This window comes from Lynx rufus, unplaced genomic scaffold (genome assembly GCF_022079265.1).
Source record: "Lynx rufus isolate CCGP_SWC_20201006 ecotype Redwood Valley unplaced genomic scaffold, mLynRuf1.p SCAF_7, whole genome shotgun sequence".
NCBI classification, from domain to species: domain Eukaryota; kingdom Metazoa; phylum Chordata; class Mammalia; order Carnivora; family Felidae; genus Lynx; species Lynx rufus.
The window spans coordinates 130602235-130630155 of NW_025814889.1; the positions used below are offsets into that span (position 1 = coordinate 130602235).

A 27921-nucleotide genomic window follows, 5' to 3' on the forward strand; every position below is an offset into this window, starting at 1 on the left:
GCATGTTTCTTTATGCGCACGGCGTAAGAGTTTACAGGTCTCATACCATTTGTGAAATAGAGACAGCATTACCAGGGAAATACAGAATTGCCGTTACTAATCGAATTCGAATCAACAGCCCTGATTTAGTGTGATGGGTGACGTTGTTTTGCTCGAGCCTCTTTTGAGTTCATTATGCCTTGGCCGGTGTGTGCCAAGTGATCACTCTGCCTACCAATGAGTTCACTGTGACTTATCTCAAGGACCTGAGACACAAAGACCACCACAGTGTCACCGGACCTCGGCTGCCCATCAACCACGTCTGCTTTTATTCTTTTCCCACTAGTCTGTGACAACGAAGGCAGTGAATTTCCTGCCCAATGATACTGCTCTTGTGACGTAAACGCAACGTCTCCATTTCTCAGATAATTTAAGTGAAAGCGATATTCTGCGAACAGAATATTTCCACTGAACAGATGGCAAGAGAGAAGTTTGCAACGCAGATTTCAAGCTGAGGACCGAAATCACTTGAAAGTGATTTCACTTGAAGTTGTCACGTCAGTGTTGGACATAGTTGCCACTGTAGTGGCAGCTGGATGTGTTTATCAGCCTGTTACAAGTTAAATGGTATCACTCGGGTCATTGCTTTTTTTTTTTTTTAATGTTTATTTATTTTGAGAGAGACAGAGACAGAGAGAGACAGAGACAGAGAGAGAAAGAGCAAGTGCATGAGCGAGCTGGGGAGGGTCAGAGAGAGAGGGAAAGAGAATCCCAAGCAGACCCCATGCTATCAGCATGGAGCCAGACGCGGGGCTCGATCTCACGAACAGTGAGATCACGACCTGAGCCGAAATCAAGAGTCTGCCGCTTAACCAACTGAGCCACCCAGGTGCCCTTCAGGGTCATTGCTTTGTATAAAGGCAAGCCCCAGCGCCGAAATGGTGTTCAGAGGGGCCTCTACGGATCTACATAAGCCAGTTATGCATAAGTGGATTTAAAAATATTATTATCCCCTGGAAGACACATCCCAGTGTGTGCATACGCGCGCACGGTGCCTGGACCGTGAGTCTAGGAAGACCGCCACTCTGGGAAACCCTCCCCTGCCTTCTGTGACTTTGCTCAGATTAGCGCCGCAAAGACAAGTAATTGGACACTCCGCCTTCAGCACGAGCCTTCCAGATCTGTTTGCAGAGGACGAGCAGCTCAGAGAAGCTTTCCCTTCCTGGCATGATAACTTAAGGCAGGTGGTCCTCTGGGACGCAACTGAATGACTCTCAACCGAGTGATAGCAAAATCCTCAGTCCGGAGTGAGGCTCACGGTGGAGGGAGAAATGTGTTCACAATGGATACACTCCAAGAGAAAGGATACTGTATTTTTCTCCTTTTCCTTTAAATAACCAATCCCACCTAGAAAACCTCTCTGGCCTCTTCTGCCAGTTCATTTGTTCTGTGGGGTGGAGCGTTAAAGAGCATAGATTTAGGAGCGAGGCTCCCCAAATTCGAACGTCAGCAACACCGCTTACTGGCTGTGTGACCTTGGGCAGGTACTTCACCTCTGCGATAGTGCGATTGATAAGAAATATATATTTGGTCGCTGAAATGACCACAATATAGTTCTCCCGTGTATTTGGTCTTGTCCAGGGTTTCTGGCTTTGGGCTCCTGATACCCTGGGAATTGCCCACGGGTAAGGGGGAGGGGGAAAAAAAAAAGTCTTTTGTTATGTTAATGAGGCGACCTTTGGAAAGCCCTAAGGTAAGGGTGGGAGTGGCTGCCCAGAGAACCAATCATATGATTGGAGGGTTGGAACTTACGGTCCCACCTCCCGGACCTCCGGGAAGATGAGGGTGGCTGGAGGTTGAATCAGCCAAAGACCAGGGACTTGGTCTTGACTGTGCAAGGAACCCTCCAGAAAAACCCAAAAGGACTAGGTTCTGGAGCTCCCTGGTTGGTGAACACATAGGGGAGCGGGGACAGTGTTGTCCCTGGAGAAGGGATGGAAGCACCACACCCTTTCCCCAGACCTCGCCCTATGCATCCCTTCATCTGGCTGTTGTCCTTATCCTTCAAGAAAGCCCACTTGGGTCGTGGCTCCTCTGGGAAGCCTTCCCCACTTCTAGGAGCTCAGAGTGAGAACTGCCTGTACCAAGCCCACTCCTGGCTGCTGGATGGGCCTCCCAGCCCAAGCCTGTCTTTTCCGGTCATATATTTTGTCTTGAAGAATTTCGTATCTTCTGCGATGGGAGTGATTTGAGGACAAAGATGACTTTTGTTTTTGGATTAAATGTGGTGTGTGAATGAATGACTAATAATGATATTGCATAGGTATTGAGCTCATCCCTGAAACTGATAAAAAGGAAGTCAGGAGAACAGAATGAATTCCATCCCTGATGCCCATATGTGCTGCATATTTAAAAAAATAATAAATCAGTGATTAAGTAGAGTCTGTGTGTGTGCGCGCACACACACGCATTCTCTCCAGGAGCCTTTCCTTTCTACTCCATGCACACACAGGTACTGTGACACAGGCCTGTTCCCCACCCCTCCCCACTTGTCTGCTGGGACACTGTCTTACTCATCCTGGCATCACAGACTCGACCAGGCCCTGGCGAATAATAGCTGTGAATATTTCTTGAATAGCTGAGTTAAAAAGACAACTTTGTGGCTTTGCAAGGCAAGCCACACGGTTTTCCGTGTTAAGTATGCACGTTGGTTCATATCTTTGCCTATGACAACAACAGTCAAGCAGCAGGTGACATTTACTGAGTACTCGCTATCTGCTGTTCACCCTCCTCAGTGCTTTACATCTGTGATCTCGTTTAACCCTCCAGACGTGATTACAAAACAGGCACCGTCCTCCTTGTTTAGAAACCGGGAAACTGAATCACAGAGAGGTTAAGTGACTTGCCCAAGGTTGCTTAGCTGTGGAGGGGCAGGATTCAGACCTGGCCAGTTGGCTCCGCCTACTTTTCCAGAGTCCCCCCCCCCCCCCCCCCCCCCGCCACGAAGCCCTGGGCCCAGACCAGGTGCTGCATGAATCACTCCGTCGGTAGTTCCTCCTTGTTAGCATACCCCAGAATGTCTTGGAGGGCTTGTTGAAACACAGACTGTTGGACCCCGGCCCCAGTTTCTGATTGACAGAGTGATGAGTGAAGCCAGACAGTCTGCCTTTCTCAAGCTAGGTGCCGACGGTCTGGGGACACAGTCTGAGAGCCGTTGGCCCATGTCTGACTTCCTTACCCTTAGAATAGGAAAAGCGGGTTCAGTAAGGTATGTAGACACAAGCCATCTATGAGTGGGGCTGGGTGCCCAAGAAATGCTCCGTGAAAGCAGAAATTCAGCTCTGAAGTTCCAGAGGGAAGAAGGAACACATTTTAGGCCCCTACTATATGCCAGCCTTGCCCTGGCACTAAATTACTTAAAAGGCAAGGCAAGACATCTTCCTCACTCAGTCTTCGAAATTTGGAGAAGTAACAGAGGCTCACTCCTGGAGAAGGTTTTGAGGTGTTAAGAGTATAGCATTTGGCATTCATATGCTGGGACCAGATTGTCAGTAAGAGTTACAGTTCTGCCCCTTCCTGGGGGTGTGATCTCGGGCATGTGACTTAATTGCCTTGTGCTTAGTTTCCCAATTTGGGAAATGGGGTAACAGGAGTATCTACCTTATCACGTTCATCGTGAGGGTCAAGTGAGTTAGACTAGCACTGTCTGGGGGCGCCTGGGTGGCGCAGTCGGTTAAGCGTCCAACTTCAGCCAGGTCATGATCTCGCGGTCCGTGAGTTCGAGCCCCGTGTCAGGCTCTGGGCTGATGGCTCAGAGCCTGGAGCCTGTTTCCGATTCTGTGTCTCCCTCTCTCTCTGCCCCTCCCCCTGTTCATGCTCTGTCTCTCTCTGTCCCAAAAATAAATAAACGTTGAAAAAAAAATAATAAAAATAAAAAAAACTGTTTATTAGAATAGCACTGTCTGGCCCAGAGCTTGTCAATGACTTTGTCAACTGTTAGTTAACGCAGAAAGGGTGAGATTCAGGCCAATGAAAGGGAGCTGGACTGAGAGTCTAGGGAACTGTTCATAAACTGATTTAATAATAATATCGATGATGATGATGGTAGTAATAATAATAATTGCTATTAGTATTATTCATTGAGACATTTGTGGGTCAGTCACTATGCAAAATTCTACTGAGTTCTCTTAGTAATCTCAGTTGTTACTTCTGCCGTCTGGATGGGGAGACTGAAGGTCTGTGGGGTTAATCCCCGTAACACTCTCCGTGACCTTGGGCAGGTTGCCTACCCTCTCTGGGCCTCCAAGATGGGATTGACCTTGATGTTCTCTAAGGGCTATGCTGCTCCTGTGACTGCTCACCCCAATCATTAGGACACATCAGTTCTTAAAGCCTTGGCAATCCCCGGAGTGGGGAGCTCCTCTCCTTTGCGTCTTGGGTATCAAAGGAACAAAGTCCCTGGAATTCTAGACACCTCACGAATCGTATCTGCCATACAGCTCCTTCCAACGCTGGGCGTCCGTATGGGAGGTGGCAGGGATGGCCCAAGGTGAAGCTGTGAACCAGGAGGAGGCTTCTTGGCACCTTGTCAGCTCCCCCCCGCCCCACCCCCTCCAGTGGTGGGGGCAACTGCTGTCCTTTATGCAGCACTGACTGCGGGCCCGGTGCCACGTGTCCTCCCCTTGAGCTCCCTGAGCCCGGTAGCAAGCCCGGGAGTGCAGAGTTTCCCTTTCACAGAGGAGAAAACAGGCCCAGAGAGGTCAGGCTGCTCACCCAAAGTCACCCAGCTCAAGGGTCAGGGTCAGGATTGGAATCCAGACCTATCTGCCTCCCAAGCACATTACCAGTGACCACCACCCTAAACTGTCTCTCTGGTCTCTTTCTTCCTCTTTCCCCTGATTCCTAGTCCTTCCTTCCTTCTGCAGCTCACCCTCCCCCCCCCGCCCCCAACCTGCTCCTAGTGTCCCTGGAAAGGTCTGATAACTGCCTTCTAGGTACTAAGAAGCAGTAAAGACATCCAACCCTCACACTCTGATTTGGTAGATCTGGGGTGATGTGCCCTCTTGATTGTAAACCACAGTCCCTTCTGGATCTAACCTTCTTTGAGGCTAGGATCCTAAATGTGTTCAGAAGGGACTCCTGCAGCCCCACTAGCTGGAGGAAGTCCCGGGTGTGATGCTGCAGCACATTTCAACCACGCAGCTCCAATCTGTTCTTTATACAGAAGAAAGAGCACTGGATATGGAGTCTGAAAACGCATTCTGGCTCTCCCAATTACTCACTGTGTGACCTTGGGCAAGCCCTGTCCTCTCTCCGCACCTCATGGGTGAGAGGATTCTGGGCTCTATAATTTGGAGGTCACATTCTGCCTTCACGCTGCCTGGAGGGCAGGATCCTTCAGGGCAGGGCACTGGCACCCCCCATTTGCCTCGGTCGGTGTCCCTAAGGTCTAGAGAGCACCTCTCACAAGCTCTGTGCTCCGTAAATACTGTAGAATGGGTGAATGGCGCTCCTAAGCATTGAGTGGGCTGCTCCATTCTGCAAACTGTAACATATTAGATCCAGATAATCACCAAGATCGTAGCTAATCTCGGTTCCTAAAAGCAACCGTATTATGTTTTGTCTGATATGATAACATAGCTCAGCTTTGGGGAAATTTTTGTTTATCTTTAACCACAGTTAAGAAACAAATTTTTTAAGCAAAACCTTCTGAAAGTAATTTGACTACAGGGGTTTTTCTACCTCTAGTCGTTTTCTTGGAGAAAAGCAAAAAAGGCAAACAAGCGGCTACTTAGTAATAGGCAATGCTGTTTGGGAATTTAAAGGGACAGACATGAAAAATTTAGCAGAGTGAGCTAGCTGCCCCTGAAAACCTGGTTATAAATTTGCGCTGACAGCTTTACAATTGGCGTCAACTGTAGACCAACCAAGAGCTCCAAATTCTAATCCTATTTCTGATCTTGACTTGTTTTGGTCTCTGAAATGAGTCACTAAAATGCTAGAACCAAGCTTGCTCCTCTGGCGAAGGATGACAACATCGACCTACTTCATTCTTGCCTCTTGTTTGTTTCTCTTTTCCTTTATTTGTCTTTTTATGGAATCATCTGACCCGTATCACTCTTGCCCATTTTTATTCTCTTCTTCCTTCCCCCTTTTGCATCTTTACCCCCGATTCCTCTGTCTTATTTTTTTTTTTAATTAGATGAAATGTGGAGTTGGAAGATAGAAACCATCAGGCTTTTGTTAGTGTGTTTCCTTCTTCATCAATGAGGACAATGTGTACAGAAGATCTTGTGGATTTCACTGCAAAGGCGAGCTGAGAACTGTAACCAATCAGGAGAGAGCGTTCTCAAGAGCTCCAGAAATATTTTGGTTTTCATCTACTCACTATTTTGCTTTTGAAACCAGATTCCCAGCCCTTTGCCAGAGTTCCTGGCTCCAGTGTTAAAAGGTGCCCCTTTGTGCAAGCAGAAAAGTTACAGTTGATTGAGAGTCTGCAGCTACAGCTAAGACATCTCAGCCTTGGCCTTGGCCAGAGGGAGGACTGGCCCCAAAGATGGTCCGTGAGTGTGTGAGGAAGGCATTTATTTGGTGCAAGCTTTTGTCAGAGATGACTTCATTTAATTATGGTATAATTCTGCAAGCTGGTGTCCTTTTACAGATGGGGAAACTGAGGTTCAGAGAGCGTAGACGACCTGGCCAGGGCGGCATAGATAGGAAGTGACCCAGCCCTTCTGACATCCTAAGCCTGTTTCCATCAGTTAGTCTCCTTTCGGCTCAGTGGTGCTGCCTCCTGGCATCAGGCTTGAGATGAGCTGATTGCCGCGGGATGGGAAGGGACTGGGAATCGCGTGAAAGCCCCTCACACCCACTACTGCCTTCCCGGGGACTGGGGCCGGTGGGTGGGGGTGGGGTGGGTAGGTATGAGTGGGGGTGGTGGCTGTGCCCCTGGAAAAGTGGGAGGGGCAACGGGCTCAGGGTGGGGCTCCTGTGGGGTGTATGTGTGTGGAGAGAGAGAGAGAGAGAGAGAGGGAGAATGATAGAACCAGGATAAATATGTAACTAGGTGTTTGCTTCCAAAATGAAAATAGCGTTATGATTTATTTCTGATTTTAAAAGCAAGGCATGCTGGTGGTAACAAATTTAGTCTGCACAGAAAGGAAGAGTAAAGGAAGTGAAACCAGCCTATAATTCCACAGACTAGAAAGAACCATGACCCGAAGCTAGGCTTTGAGTTCTGCATTCCAGGGCTTAGCTACCTTAAATTCACCTCAGTCTTGCCCGTTGGCGAGTTTCCATGGAGACCACCAAAAAACGGCTAATATGAATAACTCTGATTTTTGAATTTTGGACTCACTTAGGGGTAGCTGGGTTGATGTCACCCGATAATTCCTTTAGGGTTTATTTTCTCTAGGATGAATTTTAAAACTCGCAAAATATGGTTAGCTCATTAAAAGTCATGCTTTCAAAAACGAACCATATGAGAAAAATTTCGATATGATGTTTAGACAAAAGGGGACGTAAAATTGGGCATCCAACATGATCTGAGCCTGGATTAAGATGTGTATCTAGGGGCACCTGAGTGGCTCAGTTAAGCGTCTGACTTCGGCTCAGGGCATGATCTCACGGTTCAAGGGTTCAACGCCCCCCCAGCAGGCTCTGGGGCTCTGTGCTGACAGCTCAGAGCCTGGAGCCTGCTTCAGACTCTCTCTCTCCCTCTCTCTCTGCTCCTCCCCTGCTCACACTCTGTGCCTCTCTCTCAAAAATTAATAAGCATAAAAATGAAAAAAAGACGTATATCTATATTCACAGAAAAAACAAAAGAATTTGTAGTTCTCTTAAAATGTTACCTCCTAAAATGTTATCAATGTGAATTATTTTAATTGTTTTCTTTATATTTTTCTGTATTCCTGAAGTTTAAAAAATTTTTTTTGAATATTTATTTTTGAGAGAGAGAGAGAGAGAGAGAGAGCTCAAGCAGGGGAGGGGCAGAGAGAGAGGGAGGCAAAGAATCAGAAGCAGGCTTCAGGCTCTGAGCTGTTAGCATAGAGCCTGATGTGGGGGTGGAGCTCTGGAGGTGGAACTCACGAGCTGTGAGATCAGGACCTGAGCCGAAGTCAGATGTTTAACTGACTGAGCCACCCAGGCGCCCCATGTATTACTTTAGTTTTTATAAGGGGCATGTTTTGCTTATACAGTCAAAGAATAATATGCTATTTTTAAAAAAGGATAGATGTTTGGGGACAAGATGTTTTTGAAATACACAGTGACTAGTATGTGCAGAGACAAAATAAAGCAGGGTATTAAGCAATTTCCTGTTGACCTTAATCAACATTCTAGCCTGGATGGATGTTGGAGAAAGAGGTGGGAGTAACTGGCTGAGGGAATGTTCATCTGAGTTTCTGAAATATTCATTTCCTGCAAATCCTCTACTCTGCAGCCATCTCCAATGGAAATGCCAGTTAAAATGAGCAAGAGAAAGATTCTGTCTGTAGGAGCCCTGAAAGCCCTCATTTAGAGTTAGGGTTCTGCTTTCCCAGGGAGACTGGTGGTTTTACCCATGGACATCTGCCAGAAATCAAACAAAAGGGACAGGTAGGAGAAAATAGTCTGTAATTTCGGCTCTATGGATGTATGTCATGTAGTAGATTTCCTCAGCTTGGTGTATGTTTCTGGTATGAAACTATCAAAAACTCCCACGATAGCGCCCACTGTTTGGGGCCACCGGCAGGGACACTGTGAGCCCAAAGATCCCTCCTGGGTGGAGCTAACAAGCTCCTCCAGCCTCCCATTGCTCTGTCCTTTCCAAATGAGTGGTAAAGACAACAATAAAAACCAAGAATCCTTAAATCTCAGGGGAGAGTGGAGAGGTGAAGGGAGGTCTGTTTTATGGCACACCTTCAATAAAAAAGATTTACAGGTAAGTCATTTTCTCTTCTTTCTAGGTGTTATATTGAGAGGGTCCAGTAAACTAAACCCCAGAGAGAGCTTGGTATAAATAAAAAAATCCGACAACTGTCAAAACAAATAGCAACCAATCAGAAATACAACGTTGAGGGAAGCTCCAGTTCTCAAATAATTTAGAGAAGTGTTAGCCTGTTACAGCAAGAGTAAAGACTTAAAGGGACCTTGGGAGGCAATTTAGGATGTCTCCTGAATCTCAAACTTGGAGATTTGATTGAGAGAAATGGGTAATACAGGTCTAGTTTTATCTCTAAGGAATAATCAAAGCTCTAAGTATCAGTGAAGAATACACTTTCATTCGTTCACCTGGCAGTCACCGAGTGCCTTCTCTGGACAGGCTGTGAACTGGGTGATGGAGAAGCAGATTGGAAGGACACAGACCCATCCCCATGGACCCCAGAACATGGAGGGAGGAGCCATAGCTATCGTGCAGGGTGTTCTGTACAGGGATAGAGGTAAATGCTGGCTGTTATTGTGGGAGAGAGAGGAGAAGCAACACTGTGTGTGTGTGTGTGTGTGTGTGTGTGTGTGTGTGAGCTGATGATTGGCAGAACTGAATTTGAAAGACACAAAAAGTTAGGCAGGTAAAGGGAGCCGGGTGATAAGTATATAAGCCAAGAAAGATACAATAGTCATTTGTTCATTCATTCATTTGACACATATTGAGCTCCTACTGTGTTCCAGGCACTTTCCCAAGAACGGAGTGAACAAGACAGACAATGCCCTTGCCTTCAGAGTGCTTATAATCTAGGGACCAGGCAAAGAACTGGTAAGCAACAAATCCAGGAAGAAGAGGCTTTCAAAGAGTAACGTGTTGTGAAAATACAAGAAAGTATAATGTGATCTGAGGGTGTGGTGGGCCTGAAGGTGGCCAAGGACCATCTCAGAGAGATTACCTTCCATGCTGTGCCTTGAGTCATCAGTCCAAAGCTCCAGGGAAGAATATCCAAGGAGGTGGGAACAGCAAGTGTGAGGGTTAGAACTTGGTGTCCTCAAGGATCAGAAGAAGGACAATGAATGAGGGGGACAGTGGAAGGGGAAGGGGGTGTTGTGGTCAGAGAGGTGAGCAGGGGCCAGATCATGTAGTGCCTGTGGGCCCTTGTGAGGACTTTAAGAATTGTTTGTAAGGGGTGTGAGTGGGTAGGTAGACCAGTTGGTCAGCTATGGTGATAGACCCTGGTGGGAAGCCATGGTGGCCTGGGTGGAGGTCGTAGTTGTGAACTTGGTCAGAAGATGACAGTTTGGGATTATGTTCTGCAGGTAGAAGCAACAGTTTCTATGGAAGGATTAGAAAAGTGAGGGGAGAAGGAAAGAGGAATAAAGGATACCTTCTGGGATGCTTTTGCCTGAGCAGTGGGTAGATGGTGGCCATTTATAGAGGTGGGGAAGAGGAAGTTTGTTTTGTTTGAAGGGGGGAGGCAGCAGGCATGGCATAAACCCACGTTTATGGACAGGGATGAGAGATGGCAGGAAGGGCAGGCAGAGGTCTTGAAGGATCCCGTTGGCCCCATGAGAGCACCACATGCAACACCAAAGCCTCAGGTAGTCAATGAAGACTTTTGCAACCGGGGCGGTGGGGAGGGGGGTGGGTTTAACACTGTCTGGTTTCATCGTTTGAAAGATGATGAGCTTCCAGTGTAGGTGTTTGCTTGGGGGGAGGTGGCAGGAAGCAGAGATTAGTCAAGATGCCGTCGTAATAGCGCAGGTAGAGCTGGCGGTAGGTGAAGTAAGGGGGAACGGAGAGAAGGGACAGGTTCTTGAGCTATTCAGCGCGTAGAAGATGCGGGACACGGTGTCTCATTAGACGTGCGAGGTAGATTGTGAACACTCATTTTATGGGTTCCATGGAGTTCATGGATGGTTTCTGTTCACTGCAATGCAGCACAGAGCGTGGGTTGGGTTGAGGAGGGAGGAGTTAAGTTATAGACTCGCAGATGTGTGTTATAGTCAAGTTATAGACTCGCAGATGTGTGTTATAGTCAAGTTATAGACTCGCAGATGTGTGTTGCTTCCCTCGTAGCCATTTGGCTCCTCCTTCTTCCCTGCCCCTCCTTCAGCACAGTCCTGTCCTTCAGGGGAAGCTGACCCAGCGCCCAGCTCCAGGGGTGGTCCCCCTGTCTAGGCAGGTAACTCACCCCCCCCCCCCCCCCCCCCCCCCCCGCCAATGAGTAGTATGAAAGTGGTCATGTGACTCACTTGGGCCAATGGGATGGGGGGACAGGTTTCCGAGGGCTTTTGGGAAAGCAGCTTCATTGCTTTCACCTGAGAGTGTCTGGAAGCAGCCCAGCCTGGTCGCCTGGATGTGCAGTCCCAAATCCCTGCAGCTGTCTAGCCACCTCTCTGAGGATATTGAGACCCAGGCAGACAGGCTGGAGCTGCCCAGTTATGTGAGGAAGCTGTTTGCGTGTCGTGCAGCCTGTTTGCATTTCCCTTACTGGCAGCTCGGAGCATCTGGACAGATACAAGGGCCAGTGGGACATCCGGTGGAGATTTCCAGCAGGCACGTGGGCATTCCGTGTGGGCCTGGAGCTCAGGGTAGAGTCTGAGGTGGAAAAAGAACTCTAGCTCGCACTCCTGAGGGTTGGTGTGAATAGGATTGTTTTCCTATTCAAATAAGACTTAAAAACAATTTTTTTTTTAACGGGGAGAGAAGTGGAGTAGTGGAAGGAAAAACTTCCTTGAAGAGTGCTCCGTGGTGTGGTAGTGTAGGGGTGGCTTATGGAACCTCTTTAATTAAAAATCTGAAGGAGAGATGCTAATCATTAGAATGATTCAGACACTGTTCAAAGAGAAGCTGAATGACCTATTTTCTGAGATTTTTTTAAAAGTGGAAATTCATTTTGTGTTCGTTGCCCCAGACGACCTCTAAGAGATGGAGATTAGCCCAGAGGAAAGAAGATGGGAGCTTTGGGGTCTGGCACCCACAAAGGCCAAGTCCAGATTTCACACTTAGGAGCTGAATTCTTTCTCTCCCTGAGCCTCTTTGTGAAGCTCAGAAAACCAGTCCCCTCCCTCCCCCAAGGTGGTCCTGTGAATTAAATTGGAAGCTCCTATAACGAGCTTGTACTGTGCCTGGAAAATAGTAGTGGGGCGGGGAAGGGGGAGAGGGAGGAGGGGGAGGTCCCCCTTCTTTCCATTCTCTCTCCATCTGTCTCCCATAAGGCTTTTTTTAAAAAGTATTCTATTATAACTTTTAAAAATGTTTATTTATTTTTGAGAGAGAGAGAGAGCCTGTATGAGCGGGGAGGGGCAGAGAGAGAGGGAGAAAGTATCCCAAGCAATCTCCAAGATGTCAGCACAGAGCCCATCTTAGGGCTCAAACTCACGGGACCGTGAGATCATGACCTGAGCTGAAACCAAGAGTTGATCACTTAACCGACTGAGCCACCCAGGTGCCCTGCTCTCATAAGGAGACTTCCTTATTTTCAGCATCCTCCGCTGACAGACGTGGTTACCAGTGAGCTCTCCTTGTCAGATCTGACAGTTTGTTCACATCTTCCTCGATCAATCACTAGGCACTTGAACTGGCCCATCACTCTCCTTGAATTTCCTCACTTGCCTTTGGCATCCCCGACCCCGAGTTTGGTTCTCTTCCTGCCCCTGTGGCTACTCCTTTCTGTCTTTGTTGGCTCCTCATCATCTTCTAGATGCTAAGAGGTAGAGCGCCCTGGGACTCGATCCTCAAGCCCCCACCTCTAGCACCTCACCCCTCAAGTGGTCTCATCTCAGCCGAAGCAGAAAGCCCAACGCCCTTACCGCGGGCCATCAGCCTCTGCCAACCTGCCCCTCCCAGTTTCCCCTGCTGCCTCCTACCATCGTCCCCCGGCTCACCAGAACTCCTTGCCGTTTCAGGAAAATGCCACGCACCCTCTCTGCTCAAGCCTCCTCACTTACTGTCCCCTCTGGCATGGCGTCTCCCTACCTCACTTGTCTCAGGTCCTTGTTCCAATGTCACTGTTTCAGAGACACCCTCCCCAGCACCCTCCCCAGCACCCCAGACACCCACCCCAGCCTACCGCCAGGCTTCATCCTGTCTCCTGAACCTGCTGTCACAGCGCTCAGCACTGCTTAATGCATTATATATTTATTCATACATCTCCCCCATTAGAATGTCACCTCCTTGAGGTCAGAGATCTTGTTTTAGGCACAGAATCTCCAGCTTCTGAAATGGTGTGTGGCACAAAATGGGCTCTCAGTAAATCTTTGTTGAATGAATGTGTTCACTGAGGATTATGGCTATAGCCATTACCAATGTCATTATTTTCCCCAACTTTAAGATTCTACTATATATGCGTGCAAAGAGGGAGTGCCAGTTGACTTCCCGACATCTCTCTTGGTTTTCCAAGTCCAGTGGATGCTCTGTAAATGGCTTACATGGGAACAGATCCAAACAGAATTACTGATGCTCAGGGGCCTCAGATCACCGCACTGCTGGGCATCCTGTACTTCCTAAAAAGCCATCCTGAGCGATATGGTTAGACAGCCACTTAGACATGTCTGTTTTGGAAGCAGTCGTCTGACCTATGGTGGGAACGTCAAATGAAACAGAAACATTCTGACGTTTTAAGAGCTTTAATTTACTCACGATAAAAGCCATGGCATCCGAATATGTCAAGTTTATAAGGCATAGACTTCAGAACAGGAATGTGCCTACCTAATGTGAGGGCATGTCAGCGAATTGATTGACTTGTTGAAGGAGGACACCGGGAGCATCTTTGGAAGACACAGAAGATGTATCTGGAAAATACATCTGAAAGTCGGTTTTAGGGTGAACCTGTCTTGCTCGCTAGCAGTATGAAGTTAGGTTATAAGTGGAATCGAACAATTGCCAAGGTGATTCAGGCAGATGCATCTCAGAGGCCCCGAAGGACAGCACCCCCATGACCATTGTCGATCAGTGGGGTGCAGTGGAGAAAGCATGGACTTTGGAGTGACACAGACCGGAGTATGTATCCTAGCTCTGCTGTGTGACATCAGGTAAGTTACTTAACATCTCTGGGCTCTGGTTTCTCCTGTCACGTGGCAGAGACTACTATGAACCATCCCATCTGTTTTCCCGGGAGCCCAGCACTCAGCCCGACTGCATTTCTGAGCCTTCCTCGCAGCTGGGTATGATCGCGTGCTTGAGTTCTGGGCCGAGGAACGTGATGAATGCCATGTGTGTCACTTCTGAGCGTAGCCCGTAAGAACCTCTCAAGGGCTCTCTGTCACGCTCTTTGCCCTTCTGGCCTGAGGCAGAGGAGCCTGGGAACTCCAGAAGCCGTGTGCCAGGGACGGTGGAGCCACAAGACCAGAAGGCACAGGTCCCTGCATCAGTGCCTCTAGGAGAGCCGCCTGTTTGGGACTTTGAGTGACTGAGAAACCAGGTGTCGACGAGAAAGACAGTTTTGTGTTTCCTGCCCCTGGGATTTGGGGGTTCAGTTGTCCTCTCAGATACTACTTCCCTAATAAATGAGGAGAAACATTTTTGTTTTTGGAGACTTGAAATACGTTTTGTGTTTGAAGCTCCCAGAACACGTCTTGATGTGCAGCAAGGGATCGATACTGGTTCTTACGATCCTCTTGCCTAGCTAATCTATCGTGGCCATCCCACGTTGGCCCTCAGAGGGTTTTGTTGGCCCTGGGGGGAGTATCAAGAAGTATAAAACATAGTCCCGGCTCTCGAATTCTAGGCACGGACGACGAGGAAAAACAGTTACGCTCTAAGTATATACACAGTAGTCTCCCCTCATGCGCGGTTTTGCTCTCTGCGGTTTCTGTGACCCGCTGTCGACCTCGGTCTGGATGCACACGGACGGCATGTCAGGTCAGTGATAGCCTAACGCTGTGTCACATGCCTGCGTCCTTCACCGCACCTCACCTCATCAAGTAGGCAATTTATCATCTCATGTCATCACAAAAAGAAGGGCGACTACAGGACAATAAGATGTTTTGAGAGAGAGAGAGAGAGACCCCATTCGTGTAACTTACTGTCCTATGTATTGTAGATTGCTATGACTGTTCTATATTATTAGTCATTGCTGTTAATCTCTTATGGTGCCTAATTTATTTATTTACATTTTAAAAAAGTTTTAATATATATATTTATTTATTTTGAGCAACCTCTGTGCCCAGCGTGGGGCTCGAGCTCACCACCCCAAGATCAAGAGTCTCACGCTCCACTGACTGAGCCAGCCGGGTGTCCCTTAGGTGCCTAATTTATAAGTTGAACTTTATCATAGGTATGTAGGGACAGGAAAAAAACATAGTATATAGAGGGTTCGGTACTGTCTGCAGTTTCAGGCATCTGCTGGGTGTCTTGGAACGTGTCCCCACAGGGAAGGGGGACTACATAGATCCTAAAATATCAGACCTCTGAAGGACAAGAATGGAGTGTCTCTAGGATCAGCCATTAGAATTCAGAGGAAGAAGTTCCCTTTGGTTGGGCTCGTTAGGGAAGACTTAACAAATCAGCAGGTATCAGGAGAGATTGGTTACGTGGGCCACCACAAATTGTGGTCAACTAAAAAATTTCTGTTTCATTTCAGACACATGAGATATTCAGTCTCTTAGCACTTATCCGTTGCTAGCCATGTTAGCAAGGTAGGCTATTAGAAAAGTAACCTAGAATATGGAAAAGCTGTAAATTAGGACAAGGGTGTTCATTACTGGGACACTTAAAATGTCAAATGATCAGAAGCGACCCAGATGTGAAGTAGTGGGAAACGGCTGAGGCAGATCAGGGCTCCTCCTTTTGATGTACTCTGTCCCTGTGAAACTTCATCGTTTCCGCCTGCATAGGGTGGCTACTCCATCTGTGACTTTGGACCTGACTGTTCCCAACTCCACTCCCATATCTCTAGCTGCCCACAGGGTGTCTCCGTTTGGGTGTCTCCAGGACATCTCAGACTCCGTGTCTCCAGCCTAAGCTTAGGAGTCACACACTGTCCCCACCCCTCTGCCAGGCCCCTCCGCCATCCAGCATCTCCTGCCTTGTCATCTTTGTGATGAAGAAGTTGTGAGAATCAGGATTCTAGACATCTCTTTTAAAGCCATCCTCTTCTCTTTATCTCTGCCGCTGCCCCCCCTGGGCTGAGCTGTCATTTCTATGTGCCTAGACTGTGGCTCACCTGTCCTCCTGCAGGCAACCTCAGCTCTTCTCCAGTCTTTTCCACCTCATCTCTGAGCATTCGCCCCAGCTATTTCCTCACCCTGAAACTCCTCAGTGACTTCCCCCTGCTTTTATTTTTTGAAGTGTATTTATTTATTTTGAGAGAGAGGGAAGGAGGTGGGGCAGAGAGACAGAGAATCCCAAGCAGGCTCCGCACTGTCAGTGCAGAGCCTGATGCAGGGCTCAAACTCAAGAACTGGGAGATCATGACCTGAGCTGAAAAAATCAAGAGTCAGTTGCTTAACTGACTGAGCCACCCAGGTGGCCCCCCACCCTCGCCACTGCTTTTAGAACAAAGACCCAAATCCCTCACTTGGGCCGCCCGTACCTCCTTGTCTGAGCCTTGCCTGTCTCTCCGCCTTCTTGTCCTGCTGTTCCTCTCAACTCCTTCCCCAGAATCCAGCCACGGGCCATTGCTCAGCTCTTCTCTCTGCTCCGAATGCACTGTCCAAACCCACTCCCCCGCCTCCGAACGCACAATTGCCAGGCTCGCCTTTGGCATATCCTCCAGATGCCCTGGACCCATCACCTCAAGGTAGCTGAACATGGTTCTGCATCTAGGTCAGGTTCCTCTGGGACCTGCTTTGTAGCTTACACGCAGCCTGGGCCAAGGAAAAGATGGCTCAGGGGCCTTCTGGATGGTGAGAAGCCAGGTGTTAAAAAACATTTGTCACTGATGATGCAGCGTGGGTATCTCCCTTTCTACAACTGAGTGTGAGACCATGGAACGTAGTTCTGATACCGAGTTTGAACCAGGGCTAGTCATTTCGTGCCAAAAATATTTACCATGTGCTGGACACTGTGCTCTTTCCCCTGCTCCCCGGGAGCTTGCCATTTGTTGAACACATTTCAGAAATCTGGGTATCAGGAGAGCAAATCTGTCTTCAGGGAACTCCCGCGAATGTGTTTTATTTCCTTGAGTAAGACATTTCATTTTCTGGGTCTCAGTTTTAATAACAGTCCTTGCTGACTGCCCCGTGGTGACGGGGGCTGGCGTTCATGCTGCTAAAATACTTGGACACCTTCAGGCCTTGGGTGTGATGCAGAGGGGAAGTCGGGCTTTGAATCTGAGCAGTTGAAAGTGCGACTTTCCCAAGACCCTTCCTTCATCCCTGCCGCCCTCCCCCCCCCCACCCCCAGAGGACCTGTACTATTCAACCAGAGAGCAGAGCAGGTCCTGGCTGGCAAGGACCCAGGGATTAATGTCCAGGGCGTTAACATCATAATTGGCCCGGCTTTGAAGGCGGTAACATCTGCTGTGTGAGGCCCTGATGCCAGAGCCCACGTGGCACCTCCCGGCTGGCCAGGACCCCCTGTCTTGGGAGGTTGGGAGGCAGCCGGGGTGGCCTGACGGCTGTACTTAGCACACGCTCCATGGCTACTGTCAGGTGTTGAAAAGCTCTCATTAGGGCCAAGGAATTGACTTGTGTCCGGGGCTTCTCAGGAAGGCAATGGGGACCCACGGGAAAGGCTTTGTGCCGGGAGGCGCCCAGGGACTGGTAATTGAGTTACTGGTAAAGTACTGAGGCGCCGTGGCCGTGATAAGTATTAGTGGCACGAGGCTGGCAGACTATTGCAAGGCTATTCTGCACTTTTCCTTTGGCATGGAATACTTGGAGATTAATTCTTTCTTGAAAAATGTTTACTGGGGCAATAGAGCCCGGTATTCAGGAGGGCAGTGGGGAAGTCGGACCACCAGTATCTGGAGGTGGCAAAGGGAGAAGATCACCATGCCCCACCCCGTGGCATGCATTGTCTCAGCAACAACATTCCTGGGACGCCTCGTTTTCCGGATGAGGAAACTGAGGCTCCAGCAGATTGGATGGCCTGACGACACAGTCATAAAAGATAGATTATGGATTAGAATCTTATCTGTTTTCAGGCCCCCACTGCCCTGACTACATCATGGGTGCATTTGTGGACACGGCCCAGTTAGGTCCATATAGTTTCCTTTGCTCAGTTTCCTGCTTCCAAAAGAGCTCTCAAATGCATCCACTTCCTAATGCTTCTGGCCCAAGCAGCTCTTATCTGCATGACTGCAGCCTCCTAACCAGCTTCTCTGATCCTTCTCTGCTCCCCTTTGCCTACCGAGTGGGAACAGATCTCAGGATGTCACTTGCATGCTTCCCATCCCTCGAAGGGTTGCCATTGCCATGCGGCTGGATTCCAAAATACTTAATAAGGCCCGAAAGGCCTCCCCACCCCCACCCCGCCCCATGTCTCCTTCCATCTCTGGACCCTTGGCTCTACCCACATAGTCTTCCTGTACTTTCTGGAAGGCTCTACACACTTAATCCTGCCTTTGGGCCCTCACATATGCCATTCATTCTGCCTGAAACTCTTCCCCGACTTTTTCCTGGGTGACTTCTAGTCAACTTTGAACGTTTCTTCCTCAGAGAACGTTCCTGTCTACCAAAGCCCTCTCCTTAGTGTCCCCACTCTCCCTTCTTCGCTTGTTAATTATTTGCAAATATTTTTTTTCTTCTGTGACTTTGCTGGCTGCTTGCTTTGGTCTTGGTCTTTTCTCTCCCTCTGTTTTATGAGCTCCTGGAGGTTAGGGACCAGGATGGCTCTGTTCCCACAATCTCCCCGCATCAAACACATTGCCCGGCACTCAGTGCATTTCCAATAAGCACATTTTGTATTTGTTGAATGAATAAATGGTTCTCAAAAACTGTTGGCACTGTCTCTGACAACGTAAGTGCATGTGGCATATTTATATCAGCCAGTTCATTCTAAGGCAGTTTTCACCCATTTATTCATCCGTGTGTCATTTCCATCAATATTGACTTAGTACCAACTGGATGCTGGGGATGCAAAACTGAACAAGAAAGGTTGCCAGGCCTCCAGTGACTTAGTAACTTCGGGGTAGGGCGGGGCGGTGGAGACAGAGCCTGAGCTGAGTCAGGTGTGGGTGACTGGTCCTCCAGTTACTCAGTGTGTGACCTTGGGCAAGTCACTTGTCACTTCACTTCTCTGAGCTCTGTGCGGGCGGCTCCTCTGTAAAATGGAGATAAGCAGACACATCTTGCAGGGCTATTCTGATGCGAACACGAATGAGCTAAAGTGCGTAAAAGCAGAGCTCGATAAAGAGAAGATGTTATTTTTATTTTTATTAGCTGGGTGGGGCATAAAGGGGGAGCCAGGTCATCTACCTGGTGGGGGGGGGGAGGGGAATTAGAGAGGCTCTAATACATGATGAAGTGCCTTTGAGGCAGGGTGGGTAGAGGTGGGGGCTTGTTGTGTGACAACAGAGGGACTTTTGGGGGGGATCTGGATTGCGGTGTTTTGAAAATGAGCATCGAGCGCCTGGGTGGCGCAGTCGGTTAAGCGTCCGACTTCAGCCAGGTCACGATCTCACGGTCCGGGAGTTCGAGCCCCGCGTCGGGCTCTGGGCTGATGGCTCGGAGCCTGGAGCCTGTTTCCGATTCTGTGTCTCCCTCTCTCTCTGCCCCTCCCCCGTTCATGTTCTGTCTCTCTCTGTCCCAAAAATAAATAAATGTTGAAAAAAAAAATTAAAAATTAAAAAAAAAAAAAAAAAAAGAAAATGAGCATCTCCTCATGTCTCTCTCCCGGGGGTGGAGGAGGGGGGCGCACACCACCTTCCCTTCTTCTGAGAATAGTTCAGTTTGTCTTTGGAAAGCCCAAATGCACCACGCCTCCCCCACTCTCGTCCCTGTTCCCATGCTGTCCCCTTCCCCCCCCAACCCAGCTGCCAAGCCTATACCTCTGTTTCCCCTTTCCTCTCAAAACTCGGAAGAAAGGAGGATTGGAAGCGTCTCTGTCATCCATCCAATGAAATTAGGAGCTGGTGGCTGTGGTTCTATTGATCACCACTCTCCCCTCCCAACCTCCTGGATACTTGTACCCAGGATGGACAAGGCAGGGATACGAGACTTAGCAACGACTTGGAGATGGATGGGGACCCGGAGGCCACCTCATGTGGCCTCCATCCTGGCAGCACCCTTGAGGAGGGGCCCTGGTGGACCCTCTCTCCAATGTGCCCCAAGGTCATGTCAGTGGGGGCCAGTTTCAACGTGTATCAGTGGTGTGAACTTCAGTCTCTAAGCCCACGATTCAGTAGAAAAACACTGCAAAGTAAACGTCTCTTCAAGGAAGAAGTGGCAGGATATTGAAGGGTTGGGGCTCTGGGAACCTCACCGCCGGGATCTACATTCCAGCTCTGTCATCTTGGACTGATGAACACAGCTCAGCCTCAGTTTCCCAATCTGTAAAATGGGAATGATAATGGTAGTTCCTTCCTGGGAGCTATTATGGGGATCGTTGCAATAACAAGGGGGGAGCCCTTAGAACACTGCCACGTCCAGAGTGCTAACATGGTACGTGTTGACCGTTATGATTAAGACTTGGTGGAACCCCGCCGAAGCAAGGGCTAGAGTGAGATGACAAGGGCCCAGAAAAATCGCCAGCCTCCCTAAATCCCTCTTTCTGCTCTCTGAGGACTCAAATGCCTTCGCCAGGGAGCAGTACCTTTCACTGTGTGGCAACAGAGAAGCTTGTGGCAGAGTAAAGAGAGCCAGGCCTCTGCAATGGCAGCCTGTGGGACTCTCAGCAATCACCCGGCCATGGGTAGTTACCTACCCTCGCTGCACTTCCGTTTCCTCACTTGCCAACCGGGACCCCCGTCTCCACAAGAGAGGGTAGGACCTGACATCTCAGCATCACCTCCCCTGGTTCGCTCTTGTCCAGGCCACCTCAGTGACTGGTTACTGCTGCTGTCTCCTGACGGGCCTCTGTCTCCCTGTTTGTCCCCATATAGGCACCATGTAGCTTTCCCCATATAGTTAGTCCCCATATAGCTTTCAGAAGCTTGCTCTGAAAACCCAAGTCAATGAACTTCCAATGTCGCTGCTTTCCTTAGACCCTCCAGTGGCTTCCAATATCCCCGAGTGGGTAACTCTCATCCTGGCCTACAAAGCACGTCTCTCCCATTCACTCGGCTCCCTCCCATGTGCCTCCTGCTGGGAACACCCCAGGGCCTTTGCTCATGCTGTTCCCGGGCCCTCAGCCTGGAATGTGTTTCCCCCAGATAGCAGCATAGCTCATTCATTCTGCCCAACTGTCCCCTCCTCTGAGAGTCCCCGCGCGGCCACCCTATCTCTCACGGCATTTCCTTTTGGGCGCTCCCTGTCCCCTTCCCCTGCTGGATATTTCTGCACAGCACTTATCAGGGCTTGACAAACGTTTATGTATTTGTTAGTCTATTGCTTTTTTTTTTTCTTCTCATCAGGCTGCAGAGCCCAGAGAGGGGAGGATCCGACTCTTTGATCTCTGCTGGATCTCCGGCACCCGGCACAGTGCCTGGCTGGGTGTAGATAGTAGTTTTTGAATGAACAAGTGCAGAGTGTGTCCAGGGATTAACATTGTGAAAATGGGCCTGGTCCATTGTAGGTGTTTGATAAAGGTGAGTTTTTAATCCCTTCATTATCAAACTAGAAAGAACACTGGAAAAGCAAATACCCTTGGGAGGGGCAACACGTTGATTTCAATTCACCCGGGATTCCTGCAGAGGGGAGGACTAAGCTGGGGGGTGGGGAGGAAGGCAGGCCGAGGGCCCCAGCCACTCTTCCCTTGCTAAGCAGTTTTGCCTCTGGCCAGCTTTGTTTATGCCTGTGTAGGATGATTCTTCAGGCAATTGAATTGAATTACCCTTTTCATTCTAATAATCTGAACAGAATTCAGATGTGGTATTTGATGATGTCTTGTCTATTGAACGACCGCAGGACTGCCTGGCACGTTGCAGCAAACGACCATCAACTTGAGGGCCGCCGTGCCTCCACCAAAGTGCCAATATTTCCGTGGAAAATCCCGGTCATTTACAGTTTATGTCTCAAAAATGAATTTTTATTTCATTGGCTTAATCTTTAGAGTTATCAGAAACGTGTGTTTATTCCCAGGGAGACTTCAAATGCAGGATTCTTGTAACAAGACCAGAGCTGGAAGATTTCCTGAAGTGGGGGAAAGAAAAGCGCTCCCTGCCTGGCTGGAATTGCTGTGTGTATGATGCCCTGCAGAGAGAGAGAAGAGAGCAGGCTGGATGCCTTCCAAAAATCAGAAGGGAAGCTGATTCCTACTTGGGAGGGTGTTAAAATCTTAAGGGCAAGGCCAACAGACCGAGGGGAGAAAGTGAAGGAGAGAGAGAAGTGTGTGAGCATCTTTTCCATTTTTTTTTTTTTCTGTTTTCTTACAGCCAAATGCCTGGAAACCTGCGGCATCCGGCAATTCCCTGGCCGCGGCGTATAGTAAGCACTCAGGAAATGTAAGTTAAATTGGAGTTGAATTTGGCTGATGAGGGTTTGGAGGCAGTGTGAGCTGCTGTGATCTGATTCGACCAAGTCTCTCCCCACACTCCCATCCCCCTGGTGCATTCATATTGTCTAATAATCTGTCACAAATAGCAACAGCACTGAAGCCTTTCACTGTGTCACAGGGAAGGATCCAGCCGTTCCCAGGGGATCTCCCCCGGCACAGGAGCCGGCCCAGCTCTGCCCACACACTGGGTCTCTGAGTCAGAAGGGCATGTTTTTGCAACTAATTTTACTACTCTTGTTTCTATCCCATTGGTCAAACCCTGCTAGCTTTTTTTGGGAAGGGGTCTGTACCAGCTGAGCTCCCAAGATTAGTTATATTGATAAGGAGAAATTTCTCTGACCAGCCTCCCATCCCGCTTCCTCATTTTCTGCCCTTAGACAACTCGAGAAAGATAGACTGCACTGTAAACAGCATCATCACTGAAACATCTCCTGGCAAGAGCTCTTGGAATCATAGATAATTAGTGAACTTGTAGCAGCCAGCTAACTCAGCGCCGATGCAAAGCTACTCGGTTAGTCACCGTAGTATCTCCAAGTAAAGGGATTACTCCAAGCATCAGTTATGGACAGATGCGACTGACTTGTACTGTCCCAGTCTTTTGTGGGCATAGCAACAAACAAACCAGACCAAACTCTTTGCTCACTTGCGACTAATATTCTAACGATCCACATTTGTCTATCTATCTTATGCAGTGACCTGAAATGACACAGACAATAAAATTACAAAAAAAAAAATATCAGGATCAAATAATATGTCAATGAGAAGGGAAGGTCAGCATCAGAGGAGAAGAAATACCACTAGGCAATTCATAGGGTCCTATCAAGCTGCCAATGCCAAGTGGGAGCTTTGGTCTGAAGCTCCCTGACGGCCAAGGTAGAGAGGGAAAGTATATCCGTCACACGAGTCTCATTTGTTCAGAAAGGGATATCGGTACTTTCCCTATTTCTTCTTATAATAAAATCCATTATCTAATCATATGACCTTATTTAAGCCTTAGAATGATCCTTTGACTCAACTATCATTCATCTTAACCCCATTGTACAGATGGAAAAACTGGGGCTTAAAAAGCTGTGTACCTTTCCCAAGGTCTTATCTGGGAAGTAGCAGAGGTGAGGTGAATTTTCAGGCAGTCTAACTTCAGAACCAGTGCCCTTAACCATATACGGTTGGCCCTTGAACCACGCAGTCAAAAATCTGAGTATACCTTTCGACTCCCCAGAAACTTAACGACTAATAGTCTACTGTTGACTGGAAGCCTCATTGATAACATAAACAGTTGATTAACACAGTTTGTATGTCATATGTATTATATACTGTATTCCTAGAAGAGGAATATGTTAGAGAAATGAAAATGTTAAAGAAAAGAAAATGTTAAGAAAATCCTAAGGAAGAGAAAATACACTTACAATGCTGTACTGTGTATGTGTGTATACATACATGTACTGTGTGTGTGTGTGTGTGTGTGTGTGTGTATGTAAGTGGACCCACACAGTTCAAACCTGTGTTATTCAGGGTCGACCACTTCACTGTCTCTCCCCCAGGGCAAACTGAAAAAGTACATGAATGGCCCTTGAGCAAAAACCTAGTTGCCCTGGGAGATGGTCTCCTGCCAGAGATCTGGGAGGAAAAAAAGAGAGAGGCACATCCATGTGAAGTGGGAAAATAACAGTGGGTATGAAATTCATCAGCTTCTAGGCCCAAGACATCCCAAGAATGGGAAAACCAGAGCTGTTAGGTCCCAGGTTCGAGATGGCCCGGGCTAAACTAACCTGATAATCTTGTACCCATTTCCTGTTGTCATAAAGGCAGAAATAAGTGAAAAACAATCCCCGCTAGGTTGGCTCTGCCTGTTCTCAGGCCCCAGCCTTGCGAGAGAGCCTCAGTAGGTCTGAAAGAGGGGCTGTAGTGCTGGGGTAAGCCATCGGGGGGCGCTCTCCAAGGTGCTGAAGCAAGAGGCTCTTCCTTTTCTTTCCAGATTGGCTGCTTGCCTTCTGAGTCACTACTCCTGGTAACCACATGAGTGGAAAAAACAAACAAACAAACAAACAAACAAACAAAACCACAACCCCTCCTCGAAATAGGAGACAAACTGCATGACCAAGTTGAGAAAATGTGCCAATTTGTAAATGTTCAAGTTTATTTACAGGCGATGCCAACCCTGAGAGGTAGCATAGGGTAAAGGTACAGCATGCGTTCTGGAACCAGACTGCATTGGCTCAGCAACTCACTAGCTGAGGGACTTGGGGCCAATTTGTTAAACCTTCTATGCCTCACTTCCTCACCTGTAAAATGGTGGTAGTAGTAATAATAATAATACCCCAGGAAGATTTGCTGTGAGGACCAAATAAGTTCTAAGTCACTAAGCATTGTAAAAAGTGCCTGGCAAATAATAAGATCGATATGTGTGTTTGTTAAGAAACATCTCTTACAGCAAAATTGCTTGGTAATGGGGTCATTTCTGGGATGATGAACCCAGCAGAGTCACTGCATGCCGTTGGGTGAATCCAGCCTTAGGGGATGCGGTGATGGCAGATGACATAGAAAATAGTATGTTGCTCTCATCCCTCTCTATCACATTTACATGAAACACGAAAGGCCTGTGCACCAGATGCAATTGCCTCTTGCATCTTGGACTTCTGAGTCCAATGATTTTCTAAAATGTTGAATTCTGTTTGCTCTACAGTTTTTAAACAACAGCTGTTCATCCACCCCAGAGGTGGCAGCGAGTCTGTGTTGGGGGATGTTCAGCGCGTACCCACCTCCCTTGGCTCCTCACGGGGATGTTAGGGGGTCTAATTAATTACTGTTTGTAAAGCATTGAGAAATTCTCTAGTGAAAGTTGCTATAGAAATGCAAGTTGCTGTATTATGATTACATGTACTTGTAATTGTTTGCAAAGTTTACTTATTGGGCAGGGAGAGAGGGAGAATATTTTTTTTTTCCTTGATGATAGTGGATAATGCTTTGTAAATTGGCATTTATGGATGTCAAATCACTTTATGGAGATGTATCTTCAGAGCTACAGGGAATCTCATAATAGGAAATGTACATTGAGGATTTCTTCTTTTGCTTTTGTGCCTCTCCCTATTGTAACTCCTTATTTCCACAGTGAAACTAATGTGAAAAGAAAGAAACATTGTAAGAAGCAATCATGTGTATCCAAACTTAAAAAACCCCAGTACATATTTCTATACAAAAGTTCCTACATAGAGCCAGGTGGTGTTTTTTTTTTTTTTTTTTTTTTTGCCTAGAACACTCCTCCCGTTAATTTATGCTAAAGGTTGAGCAACATTAGGTTGAAATAAAATTTTGAAGGAGAAACGAAGAAAGTTAGGGATACATGTAAACTCCAACAATTAAAATGTTGTGTTGGGCGCCTCTAAGTCTTGGCTTGGCTTTATTTTGTTACATTGTGTGAAATGACTAATAGCAAGCTCACATCTGAGAAATGTCTTTCCATGGTTATACATGCACTTTTTTTTCTTTATTATCTACTTTCCCCAAGTTTATAAGGAAATACCTATTTTATGGGTATGATTGACCACTATATGAAACCTACCCACCTTCCTCTAATGTATCTGTTCCCTAACTCAGGTGTGAGATTAGTGATACCAATCTTGATGTACTAAAAAGAAAAAGCTGACTGGAATTAAAAGTTAGCATTATATAGAGCCAGCGCCCAAGACCTTGTTTGCGAGCTGTTTACATGGTGATGAAATCTGCATCAGATAAGAATGCTATCAATGCTGCCATTAGCGACTCCTCAGCCAAGTTTTATCTATAGCCTCACAAAAATTGATTTGCAATCAGTTATATTTGTTTTTTAAAATCCCATAAAATCTAAGAAGCCTATTTTAGTCTGTAAAATGGAGCAAATAATTGCCTCTTTTACATGAATAAAGTGTAAAATCCATACCTGGACTAATGGCCGTTTTCTTATTCCTCAGAAGGCCCTTTGATCTCCAGCCACACCATACACCCCGTAGATGTTCTACTTTTCTGCTCGTTTGCGAATTTCTAAACTGAGTTTGGAATTCTCATCGACAATCCCTGCCGTGTTCTGCTACCTAGCCCCCACCCTTGCCAGCTGCAGACACTGACGTTCTCTGCTCCAGGGTCCCCTAGTATCTTGTAGGTGATGAGATTTCTCACACACTAATCCATAAAGAAAAGAATGAATGAATGACCTGGGGCTTACTTCTTGAGGGCAGGCACTCTTATTTTACATTTGCTCATAGCCCTTGGTATGGTGGGCTGATGGCAAGGGGCAGATAATGACACTACTTATCCAAACCGTCCCGTGCACGTCCGCTCACGATGGCTTTTGTTCCTAGAGGATTAGCCATGTTGCAAATGATCAATAAGTCAGATAATCCTGGCAGATCTTCACTTAAAATTCTTAGAGATGCCATCACTTACTTAACTGCATTCAGTCCTATTGATTTACCTCTCACATCCTTCTGCTTTTCTTCCTCCCTACTGACCATCCCAGTCTGGGCCACCACTGTCTCTCACCTGCACAGCTGCGGTGGCCCCCTCAGGTCTGCCCGCAGTCATTCTTGCTCCTTCTTACCTCTTCATCTTCATTGTAGCAGAGGGGTCATTTAAAATGCAAGTCTTATCATCTTGATTATGGGATCCTTAAGACCCTTCAGTGGCTCTCATTGCTTTAAGGAATGAAATAACCATCTGCCTTTGTCTCTCCCTCCACAAGTCTTGCTTCACTGTCTTTACTCTAGCCACTCTGCCTTCCTTCCTGGTTCTTAATTATCTCAATTTGTCCCCCCACCCCCACCCTGCCTCAGGACCCTTGCACATGCAGTTGCCATTGCCTGGAACACTCTTTTCTTCCTCACTTTTCACCTGATTACCATGTCATCCCTTAAAGCCCGGCTTCCCCAGCCTAGCTAAAGTTTTGCTTACACACTCTTTCTAACTCCCAGGGCTTTTTCCTCCCTCACAACATAGTTTGTAGGGGTGTGTGCGTGGGGCTGTATGTCTAAGCTCCACGGGAGCAAGAGCTGGGTCTGCTGTTTGCTCCCCACTCTATTCCCAGAGCTTAGAATCCCCTGGGACAACATAAGGATTTAGAAAAAAAAAATGTTGAATGAATGAGTAACTCTAGAATAAATTTAAGATCTTTGTCTAATAAAGTAGGAGTCAAGGAAGAAATTTATACGCTCAAATGTCTGCTTTCCAGCTGCTGGGAAGGTGTGCATCACCCAGCTCTACTCTCGGCGAATCCTTGGTATCAACCTCAGAAATGATGCGATATTTTTCCCAGTATAAGTTCAGCCCTTTATAAAATAATTCCAGCACACCGTGGCAGGTGTCCAAGAGGTCCATAATTGAATGCAAATAATTAAAAAAGAGCACATGATTTCCAAATTAAGCAACAGAAAAAACAGTACCGTACAATTGTACAGTGATGATTCTGTATCGGTGAAATAAATAGCCCAGAAACCATCGATGTGGAAATGTCCTAGGGCCCAGCG

At 47.6% G+C, this 27921-nt stretch overlaps 1 protein-coding gene and 1 long non-coding RNA gene across 3 annotated transcripts in view; one reads left to right on the top strand and one right to left on the bottom strand.

The window, feature by feature from the left end:
• The window catches only part of CACNG2 (calcium voltage-gated channel auxiliary subunit gamma 2), a 107752-nt gene that overhangs the window by 37006 nt on the left and 42825 nt on the right, over positions 1–27921 (bottom strand). The window lies entirely within an intron of this gene.
• Positions 21361–26347, top strand: LOC124502446 (uncharacterized). 2 transcript variants are annotated; one of them, XR_006959907.1, is made up of 4 exons: positions 21361–21518; positions 22012–22108; positions 22305–22373; positions 24402–26347. It is a non-coding gene; the product is annotated as an uncharacterized LOC124502446 (long non-coding RNA). The 2 variants fall into 2 exon arrangements; XR_006959908.1 differs by having other exon boundaries at positions 25110–26347.